The 21,928-nt window shown below is 39.6% G+C and overlaps 1 pseudogene across 1 annotated transcript; it reads right to left on the bottom strand.

The window, feature by feature from the left end:
• Positions 1-1,413: 1,413 nt before the first annotated feature.
• Positions 1,414-17,427, bottom strand: LOC143891213 (4-hydroxy-3-methylbut-2-en-1-yl diphosphate synthase (ferredoxin), chloroplastic-like; annotated as a pseudogene). The gene is made up of 20 exons (XR_013255284.1): positions 17,298-17,427; positions 16,379-16,636; positions 15,784-15,941; positions 12,692-12,798; positions 12,495-12,595; positions 12,259-12,335; positions 11,197-11,316; positions 10,867-11,097; positions 9,522-9,638; positions 9,342-9,416; positions 9,158-9,235; positions 8,707-8,832; positions 8,514-8,576; positions 8,135-8,278; positions 7,885-8,023; positions 7,553-7,630; positions 7,270-7,429; positions 7,050-7,148; positions 3,171-3,275; positions 1,414-1,818 (listed from the first exon to the last, which is right to left on the bottom strand). The product of XR_013255284.1 is annotated as a 4-hydroxy-3-methylbut-2-en-1-yl diphosphate synthase (ferredoxin), chloroplastic-like (transcript).
• Positions 17,428-21,928: the final 4,501 nt, after the last annotated feature.

The following is a 21,928-nucleotide window of genomic DNA, read 5'->3' as shown; positions in this document are numbered from 1 at the left end:
GATTCGACTATGTCTAGCTGATAGCGTTATGTTTAACGTTATGGAAGAAGAAGATGCGCCTAAGTTATGGGATAAGTTGGAAAAGCTTTACATGTCAAAAAGCTTGGTCAACCTGTTGTATCTAAAGCGGCAATTATATTGGCTGAAGATGCATGAAGGCGTGGATCTTCTGAAACATATCACAGTGTTCAACAGGATTGTGGATCAGCTCCACAAGGTAGATGAAAAGTAGAAGGAATAAGATAAGGTCATTTTGCTTCTTACTTCGCTTCCTGATTCGTATGACAATCTGGTGACGACTTTATTGTATGGTAAGGATACAATAAAGTTAGAGGAAGTCACTTGGCAGGTTGGACTCCAGGGGTTACAGGTTTTTAACTGCAGGTGGAGCCATACAATCACACGCGGCTGTATGGTTCTGATGAAAGGAGAGAAGTGTGGCGAAGTATATCGTCTGGTTGGGGACACGATGACTAGTGTTTCGAAGATCTCGATGAGTTTTTGGAAATAGGGTAACGATGTGCGCACACGTAGGGTCTCTTTCGCAGTTGGTCCAGAGACATGTTTTCATATTGCAGACGATGGTGAGAGGGTGACATTACCTGCGTTGGGGAGGATGGATTGAGACCCCTCTCCAAGGTTGGCTGGGTGAGTCAATGGGTTGGCAGTTACACATGTGCATTGGCCGTGTTGATCGAATCGGGAAGAGTTAGAACCAAGATGATTCGAGGGTGTGTAACTGGCACTTCGGAAGGCCAATGGTGGTTTGCGATGACAGCGGACCGGTGACGACATCAACGGAAAATCTTCAGGTGGCTGGGAAATAAGCCGAGGTGGAGATTGTTGGAAAGTTGCCTTATTTCCCACCCACCGTAGTTGCTTGGGTGAGAAGGCAAAACCCAAATTGGAAAAGGGTTATTTTAGGCTTTCTAAAAGCCTAAGATATAAAAAGAGAGTTGGCATTCTCTCTTGAAAAGTGTGAGAGAGTGCGCGCGCGCGAGAGAGAGAGAGAGAGAGAGAGAGAGAGAGAGAGAGAGAGAGAGAGAGGGAGAGAGGGAGAAGAGGAAAGTGGGTTTTTTCTTTGATTCCTTTGGAGCTTTCTCTTGGGTTCTTTTTCTTGGGTTTTCTCTTGTGGGTTTCTTTCGGGTTACTTTTGGATACGGTCTTGGGTTTCAGAAGCAAGGAAAGGGTTGCGGGTCTGTGATTAATCCATTGTAATCCTTGTATTTTGTTTTTCTCATAGTGGAAGAATGTGTTTCTCGCCCGTGGAGTAGGCTTGGCCGAACCACGTAAAATCTTGGTGTTCATCTTGTGGCTTGTTTGTTACTTTTACTTTTCCGTTTAATTTGTGCACAATCGGATCGGATCGTCCGGCGGATTTTCTCAACACTATCTTTTCCCACTTAGTATATCTTTTCATTGGCAATACATAATATTGCAAATATTTTATTCCTTCATAAAATGTCTGATTTGCTATTTCCATGGAGGAAATTACAAACATATGTGGGAATTTATTTCCCAATCATGAAGAACAGATGATACATATATTTCTTACACTTAGCAGCTCCCACAGAACTACAGAAGAATCTTCCACGGTCTTCTCTTGCTTACAATGTATTTGGTTGTGCGGTGCAGGGCTACATATGTAGAGGTCATGCACCCTGCAAGGGATTTTCTCAAGTTCTACACTATACAGCAATCAGGTGTTGCTGGATTTTACTCTTCGGCTGGCGGATCCACCCAACGGCCGTGATCTTTAATCAACTGAATCAAGGCATCGGTCGCATTCTCCATTGCAATAGCCCGCTTCACGACGGTCTGTAAAATACAACCAGACGCCATTATGGTTTCCCATTTGAGCTGAAAGTTTTATAATGACTGTATGGGAAAACTACTGATAATGGAAAGTGTCATATCTATGAATTGAAGAAAAAATGGTGCATAAGCTACACCGGACTGCATAACTGAATACAGAGAGTACCCAACTAATTGTGTGTGACAGTATCAAAACTGGCCTGGTGTTTGAGACCTCAGCATACAAAAAACCACTGGGGACCTCAACAATACTCAAAAGATCAGTCTCTAGACTGTATTTCAAGACCAGAAATGGGTGAAACCCATCTTAGTGAACTGATTCGTGCACTTCAGAAACTCACCAAGTTGAGTGTTGATCAATACTTGCGTCAAGGAGGCTAAGAAGCTATTGTTATGCCTTATCATGCCTCTTACTGGCATATCACTACATTGCAGAAATTCTGCTTTCATTTACAGTCCTAATCTCTAGAAAAACTCCAGTTATTGAGCCACTAACACCACTCCTCAAGAGTTATCCATATCTAATATTCACCAGTTTCCCGGTGTAGAAATTGGAAACTCAGGACTTGAATTTCAGTCAAGCACTAAAGCAAGTTGAGTTTGAAAGGCTTATGACATAATGCAAGTTTTTATAGCTATTGAGTACTTAGTTTCGGTTTGTGGAGTACTTGATCGGGGTTTGAAGTACCCCAGTTGATGTTTTCTAAAATGGCTATATTAGGTCAAATAAGTGGCTTTCATGACCGAGTTAGTGAGGTTCCTTATCTGCCATGAGCACACTGCACACCAAATCTAAAGCCCAACCATTTTGCTAATTAGGTTATATTGGGCTTACTAGGGCCCACTAGTTGGGTTATGTGTTCTATAGCCTGCTGCATGCCCAAGGCTTGCAATTGCGTAAAGACCCAAAATGGAACCCAAGTGACCAAATGGCATCCCGTGTTCTTAAAGATGCTAATGTAGTGGAGGACTCCCTCGCAGAAGGGACCGCTAGAGATGTCTTGTACGTTGGGCAAGCTCTGCCCTTCTTGTATTTCTTATTCTTTTCTAATAAAGCTCTGTTAACATCTCAGAAAAAAAATCGCACATCTGCTTTTCTTTTTATTCTGAGAGATAATCTTGTGTTTTTTTTTCCTTTTCTTCAGTGTAATTTGATCCATGTACAGATCAAAGGAAGAAACCGAGATGTAACATATTTTGCGATGGTTTTCCTGGCTGTGGGAGATGCCTAAATTCTTGAAAAAACAGTTTCATCAATAGCATCATCATGTTGTTCAAAAAAAATCAATAGCATCACCATGTTAAAGCAGGACAGAAATTAATAATCATGCTGTTTAACAGCAGAAACAACATACCTTCCCGACATAGAGGTCGATCTTTCCAGGAGCACCTCCTACATAACCAAAATCAGCATCTGCCATCTCTCCTGGCCCATTAACGATGCAACCCATGATTGCTATCTGTCATCGTCAACAAAAAGTTATGTTTACTCAACATATTGCTCAGGTCAACAGGCAGCAGAATTAATCAACTAGGAGTCGTCTCTTAATCATAGCTTTTATGGGATTATAAGAAATTGGAAAAGTGTTGACAGTTCCTAACCACCTTTAAAAAGTAGTCAAATATATAACACAGGTCTCTTCACTTCTTGACTTCTTAAACGAGCCCTATACCATCTATACAGAGCTACTTTCTTTCTTCTAGCAATCATTCTTTTCTTCTTTCATTAATGATTAACCAAAGAAAGAAAAACCTAAAACGAGTGCCTATTTTCTTCTATTTAACTTCGAACCCTATATTTTCCTCCTTCCATTACACAATGCACATAGGCAATGTTTTAAGTTCTAACTATCCTACTTAAACATTAAATCCATCAACATACACCTACAAACATTACTCTTTCTTCTTCCTATTTTTTACAAATTTATAATTATATTTTCAAATTTAATTGTTTTCATCAATTTTCCATTGACTAGGCAAGTCAAACTCATAGTTACCGGATTCGCCATCCGCCCTCCGACCCGCGATCCGGGGTCGCACGATCCCAAACGTGGTTCGCCAACGACCCGGATTGTCGACCCGCTGGAGAGAAAGGGAAAGATGCATATAGACTAAGGGAGAGATGGAGAGAGAGCTACAAATTTTATATATTTTGGATTGGATTGGAACTAGAGCTTTCTTTTTTAAACAAAATATGTAGGGCATACATGACTTTTTTTAATTTTGTTTATTAAATGGATGTAGTATGGACTATGGAAGGATATTCATATATTCCAACAGGAACTTTCTTTTTGAAAAATATGTATGACATAAATGAGGTTTTTATATTTTGTGTATTAAATGTATGTAGTGTGTACTATGAAATGATATTCTTATAAATATATATATATAGAGGAGAGTGTTGGTGAGCTTAAGCTCACCAAACTTATGGTGAGCTTAAGCGCCCCAATCACATGGGTCCCACATTTTCTGTGGTGATCCAAACCATTCATTTGCAAGGCCCTATCATAGATAGGGTGTGTACCAAAAATCAGCTCCATAGGATCATCCTAACCCCTCCATTTGTGGAGGACAAAAATGGGCAGATTTGTAGACAAATAATGTCTGTCCATTTTGACCTCCACAAATGGATGGGTTAGGATGATCCTACGGAGCTGATTTTTGGTACACACCCCATTTATGTAAGGGCCTTTCAAATGAATGCTTTGGATCATCCTAACAAAGTAGGCCCCAATGTGATTGGGCGCTTAAGCTCACCAACATTTTCCTCATATATATATATATATATATATATATATATATATATGAGAAAACATTTCCTACACACTTGTGTAGGTAAGTTACCTACGCACTACCTTAAAATACAGTGGGGGCCCACATTGTTTGGGTGATCCAAACAATTCATTTGAATGGTCCTCACATAGATAGGGTGTCCACAAAAAATCAGATCCATAGGATCATCCCAACCCTACGATTTGTGGAGGTAAAATGGACGTGTATAAACCTTCACAAATTAGTCCATTTTTTGCCTCCATAGTTTGAATGGTTAGGATGTTCCTATGGATCTGATTTTTTGTTGACACCCTATCTATGTGAGGACCATTCAAATGAATTGTTTGGATCACCCAAACAATGTGGGCCCCCACTGTATTTTAAGGTAGTGCGTAGGTAACTTACCTACACAAGTGTGTAGGAAATGTTCTCTCTCTCTCTCTCTCTCTATATATATATATATATATATATATATATATATATATATATGAGAAAACGGTTTCTACACACAAGTGTAGATAAGTTATCTACACACTAGCTTAAAATACAGTGGGGGCCCACATTGTTTGGGTGATCCAAAGCATTCATTTGATGGGCCCTCACATAGATAGGGTGTGCCCAAAAAATCAGCTTCATAGGATCATCGTAATCCTTCGAACCGTGCAGGCAAAAAATGGACAGATTTGTGAAGGTTTATAAACACCCATTTTACCTCCACAGATCGTAGGGTTGGGATGATCCTATGGAGTTGATTTTTTGTGGACACCCTATCAATGTGAGGGCCAATCAAATGAATGCTTTGGATCACCCAAACAATGTGGGCTCCCACTGTATTTTAAGCTAGTGTGTAGATAACTTATCTACACTTGTGTGTAGAAACCCATCTCTCTCTCTCCCTCTCCCTCTCTCTCTCTCTCTCTCTCTCTCTCTATATATATATATATATATATATATATATATATATATATATATATGTGTGTGTGTGTGTGTGTGTGTGTAGAGAGTATGTGAGTCTGAATTAGCACTCCCAACTGACCGCGACCCCGAATAGTGAACCAACACAGCATATCCTTATCGTACCATGTACCGGGCTACCATCGTACCCCGTACCCGTACCGGAACGAACCACGTTCTAGGTAACATTGACTCAAACTTGGAAGTAGACTTGGCAAACATTGACCCGGACTTGCGGGTCGATCCGGCCCGCCCATAAATTCCGGCTCCGGGTCAACATTTTGTGACCCGTTTCTATGTTGACCTGCGGGTCAACCCGGCCTGTCAAAACTGGGCGGGTCCGGGTGGATCCGCGGGTGCCCGTAAAAACTAAATCAAAATGTCGGTACGTACCATTCTTCAACAAATTAGGTGTGCAAATATCATTTCCCTAGCCTAACACAGGAATATTCCAGTCATTTCCTCCCATACGGTACGTACCTCCCTTCTCATCGCCCACAACCCAACCTTCGCATCTTATATCGGGAAAAAGGCTCACCACCTCATAAACAGTGACATCTCTTCCATGTTTATCAACAAAAAAACCCCACCACCCTCTCTCATTATTAAAGAAGAAAAGCCCAAAACAGAAAAACAAAACCAAACCCATTTTGAGTAATCGAAAATGAACAATCTCTACGCTAAAACAAAACACAGAATCCACCCATCTTCATCCTCCTCCTCTTCTCCTTCAGACCTTCTCTCCGTTGAGTCCGTTCTAAACCTTCTCCCAACCATTATTCTAGCCATAGCTTCAGTTCTTGGTTCAAAAGACAAAGAGGTTTTAGCCTACTTTATTCTCCGTTCCACGGAAACCCCATCTTATATCCAAAAAAAGTGCAAAAATCTCCAAACCAAACTCTCTCTGAACTGTGCTGTTTCGACTGTGCACGGAAAAAAAATATGATACAGAACTCCGTGAAAGCCCCTGTTCGAAAAAAAATATGACAAGGTGTAATCCACGGGTTGGCCCCCGGGTTGGCCCACAGGGCCGGGTGCAGGTCCAAGCTTAGTGACCCGTAAAATTTTATGGGTCATTTTGACCCATTTGACCTTTACCCGTACGGGACGGGTCAAACCCGGCCCGCCCGTTTGTCAGGTCTACGTGGAAGTCAGAAGATTGATTTCAGTGTCAATTTTGATTTCCTAAATATAGGTTCACTGAAGCCCAGTTTGGATTGCAGGAATTTTGTGGAAAAGTTTGGAAAGGAAACATGTTTCTAAAATTTCCTACATTTTAACCCAAGAAAAAGGTAACTTGAACCAACCCTATTCAATTTTTACTTAGGGAGCTTTAATGTATGATAATATCCTTCTAAATTAACCATAATCATATCATTTCCGCATAAATATTGAAAAGCAAAAAAATTCTGTCAAAAATGTTTTCTTGCAGTCCAAACAGGTCCTAAAGAAGCTAGCTGTTTATCAATGTCTTCTGATCACAGACTTTAAGAGGGTTCAAAGATTACCGAAACACCAGGCAAGTGGGATGTCTTTTCTCTTATCTCAGCACTAATCTCTTGAAGATCAAATAAAGTCCTGCCACAGGATGGACAAGAGACGTACTCCTGCAACAAGATTCAATTTTGTGGGTGACTTTCCACTATCAGAGAAACTATTCAAAAATGCATCAAGGTAAACAATCACTAATTGGACAATAACTTCACATTTACAACTAACATAATTTACCGTTTTCGTGTTTCGCATTCTGCAACCTTGGAGTAAATTGAAGGATGTGTTCCTAAGAAAATCAAAATCCTGACCAGGAGCTTCCAAGCATAACCCATCCCCAAAACCATCAACAAGAAGAGCACCAGCATTGCTCCCAGCACCAATGACAAGATCATCTCTGCAAATTGTAGGAATAACGTAAGGAAAAAATATATTTGCTCAAGTAATACTCAATCCAGCACTCAATAAACTACTTAAGGGATCTACCGGTTAATAAACAACTTAAGGGATCTGAAATTACCTGTGAATCTCATTTGGAAACTGTATATGGTGAATTACTGGGAAGTCCAGAGCATTCTCTGCTAAATACTCAAATAGCCTGCAAAAGAATGGAATTTCAGACTTACTGACCTAAAACAGATCTGTACTGAGCATTATAGTTGCGTAAACACTTGCAGGATGGTCACTTAGGTAAAAAAGACAGGGCAAGGGCAGGGAGCAGAAAACTAGAAACCCAGGAAACATGGTTTTGGCAATGTATGGAGAAGACCAGACCTAAGGAAGAGGCACGGATACACAATGTTTTAAGTTTCACTTTCTGGTGTCAAATTTCAAGATTGTCAACATCATTACCTCCTCGCAGCGTGTACTCTGCTGATTTTTTCTTCACTATATGGTAGATTGTGTAGGAGCATTGTAATATCCACGTCTTTGAGCATGTCCAGCTCCTCATAGGGCTCATCACCACGAACAGATACAGCCAAACGTGTGCCTGTTAGGCAATGAGCAACCATGTAACACAGTATATGCAGTAACTACATAAATGTAGTTCAGTTATTGTTATTATCCAACTTCCAGAAACATCTAGAAGGAAAAAACTTGCCTTTTGGCAAAAGCTTGTGGGCACTGGTTGACAATTCCTTAAGATTCACAAGGACCATGGCATTGGGCAACGGCTTTGTAAGTTGCTCAGACAAGGAGTCAAAACCCCCATACTTATATCTATCAGCCTCTTCAGTGCCAGCCTCTGATCATTGAATAAGGACAACTTTCAGTTACCTCATTATATCCTCAGAACCGTCCTAATTACTGATATTTCAATAAAACATTGTTAAGGATAATAAGGAAACTATTTATGTGAGAGTTGAAAGGTAACTATCATTCAGTGAATAATAGTTACATTTAGTGCAATATTAAAATTAATTTATTGTGGTTTTCCTATATAAATTCAACAAAGCAAAAGAAATGTATAAGATCCTCACAGAATCAATGTCTTCTACTGGAGGAAGCTCTCTCACAAGGATGGAGTCTACTGTTGCCAGATCCTGCAGTTCACGTTAGAAATTTTTAGAAAAATTATTATGCACAGCCCGATTACAAAAGAACTCTAGGGCATGCCCTATCAGAATTACAGCCATTTCTTGCATATTAAGAGAGCAGCATAGTCATCCATACCTTGAATGGCATGCCAACCACAAGTTTTGCGGCAAGTGATTTGTACAGGAGCCGGCGTCTGATAAAAGGAAGCACAGCATCAAAACAATAATGGTCTGGCAAGTTGAGAAGAAGGAATTCTCCAAACTAATTACAGAACCCAGTGACAATATGCCACCGGGAAATGGGACTCTTAAAGATCTGTTCTAAACTTTCAATAAATAAGAGTAACAAAGGAATTAGATCACTTTGAACTGCAGGCCTGTTGATCCAGGTAGGAAACATATTGTCTCTCACATATTGGCTATTCTGTCTATTTTATGTAAATTAAGACACAGCTTATACATATATAGCTTTTAATGTACTCCTACATTGGGCCACAGACAAATTGAACAGAATCCAGAAAAGGTCTCTGTTATTCTATAGATATCAACAGTAAATAGCAAGAGGAAACTACTATGCTAGATATTACCTTCAACTGATCCAGAGACACAGACATGAGAACAGAGCCATCACGATGGAGGACCCCACGGTAATCCACCTCTTCGCCCTATGTTCAAATAAATAATTATTTTTTAGTTCCACACCAAAGTAATTGGACAGCACAAAAGGGTGTCCACTACACACTATCGTAAGAAATTAGCAGAAATACTAACCTCCTTCTGTACTGGTAATTGACCAGTTCTACGCTGAAAATCAAAATAATGTCTATGTTTTTCTTCAAACGGTACCTGTTAAAGAACAACCAGGTGGGAGTCAACAAAAGTTTCACAACTAAATGTTTGAATTCAGAGCACTTATAATTGGCAAACATGGAGGATAGTTTAAGACCCTACCACCCCCTTCTGAAGACTTGAGGCTTCCATGCCAAGGTTAGCCAGTCTTCTGCAAGGATCTATCTCTTCCTCCGGCGGTTCTGTGAGGGAAACCTGGATTGTATCCCCCAAACCATCCTGTATGCCAAACAGAGTTCACCAATTATACTGCAATACTTAGCGTTTCATATGGAGTTTTCCAAGATCAATACTAGCGAGAAGCAGTAGGAGGGCACACAGTTTGGAGGAAACATATGTTGGTATTTTAATACAAAAGTGGCATTGTTGGTATTTTACAAAGTTCTTTTGTTTACAAAAAGAAGCCACTTTGGTTTTGGAAAATGGTTTGCTCACTTCCTTCACAAAAGCGAATAGTCCCGTATTGGAAAGTGAAGAAAAGCTTCATGTGGTTATATAGTTTTTCACTTCCTTAGCTTTGTAAATGAGAAGAGGAGAAAGGAGGCCTACGCGCATGAGCCACCAAGTGGACCCTGTGGGCTTTTGACTATACCACACGCGCGCCGCCCCGCCTGGCTCGGCCGGCCGCACGTGTAAGTCAAGGTTTTCCTTCCCCTACATTTTAATTTTTGTTTCTGTCCGTTTAACTTCCCTTTACCTTCGCTGTTATTGATAAGGTAAGCCGGCAGACCGCCGGCGTACCTAATCGTTGTGACTGTTGGGGAAGTGTCTCTTCGCATCTGTAACGTTTTTTAACGGCTCTTTTCTTAAAGGTCGTCTTTACTCCATTAAAGGGTGCATTGAACGAACATGTTTTGGTTTATAAAAGATGAAATTCTCTCTGTGTTTTCAAAACAGAACTTCACAACGAAAAACTACTGTTTTTCTTCTTGCTTTCTCTATTTTACTGTAAACATAGATTTCTTCCTTCTTCTTTTATTTTACGTATTTTGTTGGGCAATTGGAGTGTTCGGGGGTTCGAATATCTGAGATCGTGCAGTTCTTGGAGATCGACGGTGCGTCGGGCTGTTGTATCCTGGGGGTGATTGCGGCCAGTAATCTGCCGCATCGGAATTAGTTTCCGCAGAGGCGCAAATTCACCTGAAAGAGAGCGACAAAGTCCGTACCTCATCTCGCAGCATCGGAAAAGGTTCCGCTAACATCGTTTGTTTAATTGTTTCTGTTTCTCAACAGAAGTCCGGCAAGCTGTATTATTCTCTAAATCCACAACAACATAAAACATACACTATTATCTTTAGCAACTATAAGAATTCTATATAGTTACACATTGATTATGTGAAACAACCAACTACTCCAAAAGCTTAACCTGTTGGAGATGGCGTTATTTAATCTTTTATACTTTCACAGATTACATGAGAAAAGGAAGAAGAAGTTGAAGATCAAGTACTTGAAGAAGGGTTCCAATGCCGATCGCCAATTTCATACGTCCATCTTCACCTTCACCAGCCTCAGTAACTCCTAAGTGCAGAGGATAATCCCAACCTCGAACATACATTTCTGCAACGAGCAAACGGTATGCTTGCACCATGATCACTGGGTTGCTTGCTTTCATTGAGAATACAAAATTATGAAAGTCCAACTTTCGACAAATCCTAGCGAATTCAAATGCAGATTCAACCTGTTGCAGGATTATGGAAGACATCAACAAAAGAATATTCGAACATGGTGCAATAACACAATCAGAAGTTTTTTACAGAGTGACAGTGTAGCTATTAACCATTCCCCTAGGAGAATCGCCATAGTAGCTCATGATACGATCAGAAAGACTTCCATGATTGGTTCCAATGCGCATCGCTCTCCCATACTTCTTACATTTTTCAACCAATGGAGTGAAAACCTGTTTAATAAGGAAAAGAGAAATATTCAGTGACGGAGAACTATCGGAAGTTGAAAAGATATAGCTGTGAAACAACTAATTACTCCAAAAGCTTAAGCTGTTAGAGTTGGTGTTATTTAATCATTTATACTTCAACACCCCCCTCACATGTGGGCCCTCCTTTGGGTTGGCCATCAAGCCATACACGTGGCCCCTCTTTTGGGTTCGCCATACACGCTGAATTTTAGTATCAAGGAGTTGTTGGGTTTGAACTCGGGAACTGCTGTAAGGCAATAGCTTTGATTCCATGTGAAATAACCAATTACTCCAAAAGCTTAAGTTATTAGAGTTGGTGTTATTAAATCATTTATACTTCAACAATAGCATAAATAAAAAATCGACTATTCCATCTATACCCATCATATGGTCGCAAAAATATGTTTGAAATAGCCTCGCAAGGACAATGAAGGGGATTGATGCACCCCCAAGTAGCAAATTGGGGTGGTGCAAGGTTCTCAGCAGGAATAACCACACAACTACTAGTCTCATTCAGCATCCATACTGTAAGTTACCAATGGAACAGGGTGAGGTTCATGAACCTCTAAGCAAGTACAGCATGGAAAGTGGAAGCCTCCCAACCGTAAGGACCAAACAAATACCAGCCCGTATTGTTTGATATTCACCCATACTGTTAATTACGCATGCCACTATCGTGAGTGCCTATAGAGGCCAGCCTGACTCTCAACTGGTAGCTGTTTCTTCATCAATGGAATACCACTGCTCTAAGGACAGATATCTTTCTTGTATTTCGTAAACATCCCTAACTGGCCATTATAAGATAAATGATATTTTCTCTAGCATGCACAAGTGCTAAGAAACAATCGTACTCTCGATGAAAAAGCCAGCGATTAACATCTATAAGCAGTCTAAAGTATAAGAGTGGAAGAAATTAGTTTATTTGACCTGCTCGATATGCTCAAGCTCCTTCTGATAGTCGTCTTCTGTGTACTCCAGCTGCTCAAACTGGGCTCTCCTATCAGCTGCAAGAAACTATCTCAGTGACTGCAGAAAGGTAACCATTCAAATGGCAATCTTGAAGGTTATTAACAATATCATTTTTCATTTAAAAAATAAATAAAATTTTTTGATGGTTATTAAACATGTAGAAACAGCATGAAGAAAAGGTGAACTGGATATACCAAAATTTCCTGCGTTCACACGAATCTTATCAAAGCACTCAGCAACTCTCAATGCAATGGGAGGAGCGAAATGAATGTCTGCCACCAGAGGAATATTATAACTGCATCAACAGAAAAAATAGTAATACAACTTACAAAACAATCTTAGGAAATTAAGTTCCTCATGACCTCTTATAATCATTAAACACGAGCCTTACTTTTTCTGAACAAGGGTGTTCTTTATTTCAAAACAAGCATCTGCTTCTTTCCTTCCCTAAACTGTTACGCGAACAATATCTGCTCCTTTGTCAGCTATTCTCATCACCTAACAGACAATTTGAACTTGTCACTTTAGGTTTTGAGGTTTTAACCTTATCATTATCTTGACTCTTTAAGATAAGAATAAAATCAGGTCAAATGACGTGAATACACTAAAGATTACCAAGCTGTGTTTCCATTGAAAAATGGATTTAACAGCTTGTAAACTGCATATTGGTTCTTGTCATTTCGACAGGAAGAGAATACCAAATGCAGCTTTATGTAAACAACACAAAGTTTCAAATTTTATTCGGGAAGAAAACTACAGGATACCATTTGATCGGTTCACGACTCATAATTGGTAATGAAGACTTGACATAGTTGTAAATAATGGCGTGGACATGGATAGAGTCTCTCCATCATATATAACCAATACAACTATATAAGCAATAACTGTCATATGTAGCTGGAGCATACATGGAAAGAAGGGTTCATTAGGCTAGGACAAACCCGTCCTAGGTTAATCAATTCAACCTGATGTAGCATAAAAATTATCCCTGGAAAAGGATTGTACGCTCGAGTGTACCAAGCTTATGGTATGCTCGAGTGCCCAATCACATGTGGGCCCACTTTGGTAGGATGATCCAAAGCATTCATTTGAAAGGCCCTTACATAGATGGGGTGTGTACCAAAAATCAGCTACATAGGATCATCCTAACCCATCCATTTGTGGAGGTCAAAATGGACAGACACTGTTTGTCTACAAATCTGCCCATTTTTGCCCTCCACTTTTGAAGGGGTTAGGATGATTCAATGGAGCTGATTTTTGGTACACACCCTATCTATGATAGGGCCTTCCAAATGAATACTTTGGATCACCACAAAAATTGTGGGACCCATGTGATTGGGCACTCGAGCGTACCATAAGCTTGGTACGCTCGAGCGTACAATCCTTTTCCTCACACACACACACACACACACACACACATATATATATGAGAAAAGTGTAGCTACACATACGTGTAGCTAACTTAGCTACACCAACGGCTTAAAATACAGTGGGTTCCACATTGTTTGGGTGATGCAAACCATTCATTTGATGGGCCCTCACATAGATAGGGTGTGCCCAAAAAATCAGCTCCATAGGATCATCCCAACCCTACGATTTGTGGAGGCAAAATTGGACGTGTAAAAACCTTCACAAATCTATCAATTTTTGCCTTCACAGTTTGAAGGGTTGGGATGATCCTATGGAGCTAATTTTTTGGGCACACCCTATCAATGTGAGGGCCTATCAAATGAATGGTTTGGATCACCCAAATAATGTAGGCCCACTGTATTTTAAGCCGTCGGTGTAGCTAAGTTAGCTACACGTATGTGTAGCTTCACTTAACTCTATATATATATATATATGAGGAAACTGTTGGTGCGCTTAAGCGCCCAATCACATGGGTCCCACATTTTCTGTGGTGATCCAAACCATTCATTTGCAAGTTTCTATCGTAGATAGGGGGTGTACCAAAAATCAGCTCCATGGGATCATCCTAACCCCTCCATTTGTGGAGGACAAAACTGGGCAGATTTGTGGACAAACGATGTCTGTCCATTTTGACCTCCAAAAATGGATGGGTTAGGATGATTCTATGGAGCTGATTTGTGGTACACCCCCCATCTATGTAAGGGCCTTTCAAATGAATGCTTTGGATCATCCTAACAAAGTGGGCCCACATGTGATTGGGCGCTTAAGCGCACCATAAGCTTGGTGAGCTTAACCGCACCAACAGTTTCCTCTATATATATATATATATATATATATATATATATATGAGAAAAGGGTTTATGCGCTCGAGCACAGAAACAGGAGTGGGCCACATTGCGGGTGGGGGGGAAGTGATCCAAAGCATTCATTTGATGGACCCTTTCATGGATAGGGTGTCCACCAAAAATCAGCTCCATTGGATCACCATAGGGTGTCCATTTGTGGGGTGAAAAAATGGGCAGATTTGTGGACAAACAGTATCTGTCCATTTTCTCCCCCACAAATGGACACCGTAAGATGGTCCAATGGAGCTGATTTTTGGTACACCCCTCATCCATAATGGGGCCTGTCAAATGAATGCTTAGGATCGTCCTCCCAATGTGGCCCCACCCCTGTTTCCAGCACTCGAGCGCAGGAACCCTTCTCTCTCTGTGGGGTGAAAAAATGGGCAGATTTGTGGAGAAACAGTATCTGCCCATGCCCCCCCCACCCTCACACACACAAATAGACACCCTAAGATGATCCAATGGAGCTGATTTTTGGTACACACCCCATCCATGATGGGGCCTCTCAAATGAATGCTTAGGATCACCCAAAAAATGTGGGCCCACCCTTGTTTCTTGCACTCGAGCGAACTGTTTTCTCATATATATATATATATATATATATATATATATATATATATATATATATAGAGAGAGAGAGAGAGAGAGAGTAGAGTTCCTGAGGGTGCCCTCATATAGCTTATATGAGGTGGCTCTTACAAAACATAAGGGGCCCACATTGTTAGGATGATCCGAAGCATTCATTTGAAAGGCCCCATCATAGATAGGGTGTGTACAAAAAATCAGCTCCATTGGATCATCCTAACCACTCCAAAAGTGGGGGCAAAAATGGATAGACACGTTTTGTCCACAAATCTGCCCATTTTTTCCCCCACTTTTGGAGGGGTTAGGATGATCCAATGGAGCTGATTTTTTGTACACAACCTATCTATGATGGGGCCTTTCAAATGTATGCTTCGGATCATCCTAACAATATGGGCCCCTTATGTTTTGTGAGAGCCACCTCATATAAGCTTATATGAGGGCTCTCTCTCTCTCTCTTTATATATATATATATATATATATATATATATATAAGCATGCCCTCACCTAGATTATCAGCCACAAGGGAGTTTGTGTTTGACATCTAAGCAACAAATGCTAAAGATACCATTGGGTCCTTAAAAACTTGGGAATATAGAAAACAGCAGGAAATAAGAAAAACAGAAGATTAAGGAAATTAATGAACCTGTTCAACCGTTCCAGCAACGTCCTTAGTATCAGACGTAGTCATTGTCTGAATTCTTATGGGATGCTCACTACCAAGAGCCACATTTCCTACCATCACAGTATGGGTTTTTCTTCTGACAGTCTTGTGTATGGATTCACAATATTTCTGCCTAGGAACTACACTTGGATAATCATCAGGGAAAGAACAATAATAATAAACCAGAAAAAAAAATCTCTTATTGCAAAAGAAAGCAAGATTAGCTTCTAAATCATTACCATGAGGAACCAATTATACCAATTTCTATATAGATAACAACCCAAACAAACCATTGAGAGACAGCCCATCTGCCAAAGCTTGAAAATTCATTTTCAGAAGAGAAATCCGACAGAAATAAAATCAAAATTCACCACATTATAAGTAAATAGGCTCCCTGCCGGTAATGGGGAAGCGAAAACACACAAAAATATAAGGAGAATATTTTGGCCTCTTAGAAAATCACATACAAAACCTTCAAAGTGACTAAACTAATATAAATTCTACCATGTAACTTTCAACACACGTAACCAATTAATCTAAAATCCTAAAGAAGCATAGCATAGGCTGGAGATTATACCTAAGAGAGGGCTTCCTTCTGAAGCAGGCTGCAATTCATGCAATTCAACAGTCTCTGGACCAGGGTTCGAATTCCTTATTGATGAGAACTTCACCGTCCCAGACTGAATCCTCTGTAAATCAGGCAAGCATCTAATCTTCGCAAAATCAACGCTTTTTCCAAAGCCTAAACCACATTCTGAGCCTTTCACACCAGAAAACGAAGCGGGGATCATCCCGGCAGCCATTTCCTCAAAATCTCAGCCTCAATTCTACAGTTCTACAAGACGCAATGGAACTAAACCCTGTTAAGCAAGCTAAAGCCTCTGCAAAGTTGCCATTTGGATACAAAAATCCTGAATTTTACAAGCTGAAACCTGGATTTCAGAAGCTAAAACATGGATTTTGTGAGCAAAAAGTTTATAATCTAGGATTATAAAATCCTGAATTTTACAAGCTGAAACCTGGATTTCAGAAGCTAAAACTTGGATTTTGTGAGCTAAAATTTTATAATCTAAGATTATAAAATTCTGAATTTTACAAGTTGAAACCTGGATTTCATAAGTCAAAACTTGTATTCCAGAGCTAAAATCTGGACTGTACATTTTTAGGTTTTAGGTTGTAAAATTCAGGATTTTACAATCCTAGATTATAAAATCCTTGTATCCAAACGGATTCCATGATTGAAACTTCCTGAGAAGCTTATGGGAAGCTATGGTATGAAAGACGATCTCAAACCCTACCAAAAAACATTGAAAAGAAAATAAACTGTCACGAATTCAGATTCGACTCTTTGAAACGAAACGCAACTCGATCAAATGCTTTTCTTTGATTCGCTAAGAAAATCGAAGAAAAACAGCCAAAATGGAGACAACATAAATACAACAAAATGAAAAAAAAAAACTCCAAAAATGGAAATTTTGTAGTGATCGAAGTCTTACATGAATGTGAGAGAAGGAAAGGCTAATGTTTCGGAGATTCAGATGCCACGATTTTTTGGGATTTATGAATAATATGAAGGGGATTTTTATGGAGGGACACTAAGAAAACAACCGAGACATAGGGATTTTCGAGAAGTAAAAAGAAAAGGATGTTGCGAATACTCGCGCGACTGAGGTCCAGTGACTTAAGAGTTAAGAGTTAAGTCCGTGGTTTTAAATTTCGGTTTCGGCCGAAATCAGACGAAATAAAATTTCGTTATATTCTATCTCGTACAAAATTTGGGCTGATATTGCCGACATTTCGGTAATTTCAGCTGAAATTTCAGGACAATATTAAATAATGAATAAAAATTGAGTTTTTTTGGGTGAAATCCTTGGGCCCGTTTGGATGCCGAGAAGATTTTGATTTGGATTTCTCACATTTGCAGACTTTTTTACGTTGTAATTTGGATCCGATCAAATCCTTGGATTTCCAAATCAGCGACTGACAGTGAAAAAAATCAGATTTGCAAATATGCTGTGGAAATAAGAAATTGAAAATCCACATATCTTGCAGTTTCCTTCACCTTCTTTGCTCCTCAACCTCTCCCATCTAGTAGGGAGTACCCCCCTTCCCTCTCTGTCTCCCTCAACATGAGCCGACATATCTAATCATTTTGTATTCAAAACTCAATTCCAAATCCAAATACAAAATATGAAGTATCCAAATGGGTACTAAATTTCGGTCGAACAATTGTATCGTTACGGGTATATACAATTTCTCGTTCGGTCTCGACCAAAGCCCGAAATTTCAAACCATGCTCAAGTCCCATGCAAATGAATTAACCTAAAGTGGGCCGTGGGCCTCGATAATTATAAGACGTGGGAAAGCCTATTAGATTCAATCCATTTTGTGATGTTGAAAATGTTGCTCCAGATCAACGGCCTGGATCATCACAGACACAGTGAGCACGCAATTAGGATGGTGATCTTGGCGCGCGAATGTGCTTAGCATTCATAAGAAAAGGAAAACAAAACTTTTTGTCGGAATCCCATAACACAACCGAAGGATCTTTTCGCCCGCTAGAGACGATATTACGCTTCTGGAATATGATATGTTGAAGGAGGCATTTGACTAGTTGGGGTGGGCTGTTTGGTCATTTCATGTCATTAAAATGTCAAATTTATCCACGTGTCAGCTATGGGTCCCCCATTGCCTTCGCCAATGAAAGGCTGCACTTGGTGGGTCCACGTTGATCATGTGTCAAAGCTCTACCTAAGTCCACTAAACTCACGAATTATTAAGTAGACTACAAAAGTTGGGCCCACTTTAGGGTCACAAATAGGAAAGGTGTTGCAAGTTACAACCCGTGCAGAGTCCTAAATCAAACCCGGAACCTCCTCTTACCAAAATTTAGGGGTGTCACTGTTGATAGTCTCTGACGGTCTGATGGATCTAAAGGATCCGAACGTTAATGGACAAAATTTGGACACAACAGCTGGATCCGAATAGTATCCAATGGATCCAAATCCTAAGGTCTGATTTTATTTCGGATCAGGACCCAACTGTAGCCACCAAATCCAATGGAACATCCTAGATCCTAATAGAAAGCACCAATATATGAATATACCCTTCATATTTCCATTCATTCATGTCTATTGTAAGGTAAATTTTTATAATTTTCAAAAATATGACTCGAAACGACAAACAACATTTCATTTTCCCTCTAGCTACGCTTTCCTAATCCTAAGCCCTAACTATCCTAACCATGTACAACTTAAGTACACCTAGGAAACTCCGATGAATGATCCGATTTGAAATGGATTTGGCCCAGACTCAAAAAGTAGAATCCGGAAGCACTCCAAAAAGGATATGACCGATTAGTGATCCGAACAGCTTTTAACCAAGACATAGGTAGATCCGATCCGAAGTGAGTCCATAGGTAGATCAGATCCGAAGTGAATCCGTTGATACTCCTACCCAAATTTAGAGTCAAACTTGTCTCTCCTGGTAACCAGTAGAGTAAGTCACTGTAGCTATAAAATAGGTGTAATAATTTTTGGGAAATGATATCAACCCAAAGAAGTTTTGATATTTTCACCAATGCATCTTGTCTTTTAGCAATTGAAGAGCTGTCAAAAGTCTATTACAGCTCCCAAAAAGCTCTCCCAAGCCAATTAAAAAAGAAAAGAAAAGCTGGGTTTGTGCAATTATAAAAACATGGTTGTGCTGATATCATTTCCCTAAATTTACCAATTCTTTCGAAAACACTATTCAAGTTGGACAAACTCCCCAATAAAATGGCCACTATTAACCACCAATGACCTCAACAATATGACCATTATGTTGGACGGGGTGGCCCCTCAACAATATGTGAAGTTATTCTACGGGAAATGATACATTCACCCTTTTCTTTCCTGGGACACCCCCTGTAGTGTAAAGAGAGTGGTCTTAAATACAATAAAGGCCGGGGTGGCCCGGTGAAGAAAAGGGGGCGAATATATTACTTTGTCCTAGTTATTAGGGGATTAAGATTGAGTCGAACCCATGACTCAACGAGTTAGGGTTAGGGCCTAATTCGAGGGGCACGAAACAATATGAATTGATAAGCCTATTTAATAGAAACCACGTTTGTCACCAAGGCAAAGAAAGCTTGTTGCATGGCTAAAAAATGTGGCTATAAAATATTTTATGTACACGCATGAGAAACGGTAGTTAGATGAGACGGAGATTGAAGAATCCATGTGTACTATGTTTGGTTGGTGAAAAAAAAAAATACTTGGCAAAACGCCAAATGGAAATCCAGGACATATATAGAAGTGCAAGTAGATGTTTTGTATTGTCATTTCAGATCCTACGGTGACAAGAACCGCGCCCCAATTGATCTTTGAAAAAAAAAAAAAAAAAAAACTTTAGACAGGTGCTTGGAAAACAAGAAAATCGTTCGGTTCGGTTCGGTTTGGGGGTCAAACCGAACCGAAACCGAACCATTGCCACCCCTAGGCACAGCTCTCAAAATTGGCCCCACTAATTTCCATGGAATATTTTTTCATGGCAGCCAAATATTGCCTTATGAGGGATTTTTTTTTCCCAGGAAAAGTAATATTCTATGTGAAAAATTCTAGGGTCAAGTAGGTTTGCAATGTTTCTTGAAAAATAAGGAAAATATTCAATTTTTGAAAAAAAAAACATTAAAAATAAGTTTCTAAATATTTGAACATTCCTTTTCTATTGAATTTTTTTTCCATGCATCCAAACAGCCCATAGGCATGTGAGAAAGACAAGAAAGAGTGTTGAACTCTTGAGCTGAATCAGCTTCCAACAAAATGGCTAAGATACCCCTATGACTAAACTACTATTCTAAGGGCATGTTTGGCAACCATGAAAAATAAATAAAAAATTCATGGCATATTTGTTTACCTAATGTAAGAGATCTTTGGAGAGGTGAGAGAGACAGATAGATTTTTGGAGGTGATGAGTGAGGTGAGCATGATTGGGGGTAGAAAATTTAAAACACAAAACACTTTAAAATAGGATTTTTTCCCTCTGTTTTCCAACCCAATGGTATGCTCTCCTCACTCACCACCTTCTCAAGTCTCTCACTCACCTGCCCTCTCTCCTTGGATAAACAAATATTACCTGAATTTTATTTTTGGGATTGTCAGACTTGCCCTCAGGGTATTTTAAAAAAGATTGGCTAGTAATCTTCTAAGGTTGAATAAGAACATGCAACATTTATTGAAGTCTTTCTACACTGTATTGATGGACCATCTTTCGTTGGCTAGACTATTAATCGGGTGGAGATACTCCGGTGCATTGGTCTCATCCAACAACCATTGGCGGTGAACCCATTTATTTGATTTTTTTTTTGGTTGAGCTCATCCGTAATTTTACTACCAAAAATTAACCCTAATATAAGTATATTTTGATTATTTCCATCCTTAATTTTATTTCAAAAACTTTAGGGAAGTGATATTTGCCCTTTTTTAGAAAGGGAAGCCCCCTCAGGTGTATCTATGACTGTAGAGGGGCTGATTTACTTCACTTGGGAAGGATTCAACGGGCCTGATTGCCACGTACACTGGATGTCCCATGTAAAAAAAGGGGCAAATTTATCATTTCCCAAAATTTATTTTGATTATTTCCATCCTTACTTTTATTTCAAAAATTTTAGGGAAGTGATATTTGCCCCTTTTTTACAAGGGAAGCCCTCTCCAGTGTATCTATGACTGTAGAGGGGCTGATTTACTTCACGTGGGAAGGATTCAACGGGCCTGATTGCCATGTACACTGGATGTCTCTTGTAAAAAAGTGGCAAATTTATCATTTCCCAAAATTTAACCCTTATATAAGGATATTTTAGTAATTTTTTGTATTAAAACACCATGGCAATTGAAAAACCTTTCTAAAACTTAAAATAAAAGAATGCATGTTGGGTTCAATGGCTCTTACATGTGAGTTTCACGTGTAGGAGTCTCTCTCTCTCTCTCTCTCTCTCTCTCTCAATTGTTGATTTTAAATAGTTAATGTCTATTTAAAGCGTGAAAGAAGAGGTTGATGTGAAAATGGTTATCATATAATTAAGAAAAAAAATGACCGCGGCATGATTAGCGTGTAATTGGTTGATGAAATTTTAGCTATATCCATTTAT

Source organism: Tasmannia lanceolata, unplaced genomic scaffold (genome assembly GCF_043159265.1).
Source record: "Tasmannia lanceolata isolate RefF3 unplaced genomic scaffold, GAP_Taslan_0.1 ptg000013l, whole genome shotgun sequence".
NCBI classification, from domain to species: domain Eukaryota; kingdom Viridiplantae; phylum Streptophyta; class Magnoliopsida; order Canellales; family Winteraceae; genus Tasmannia; species Tasmannia lanceolata.
Note: the sequence above shows the minus strand (reverse complement) of the source record. Positions and strands in the feature narration are given on the sequence as shown.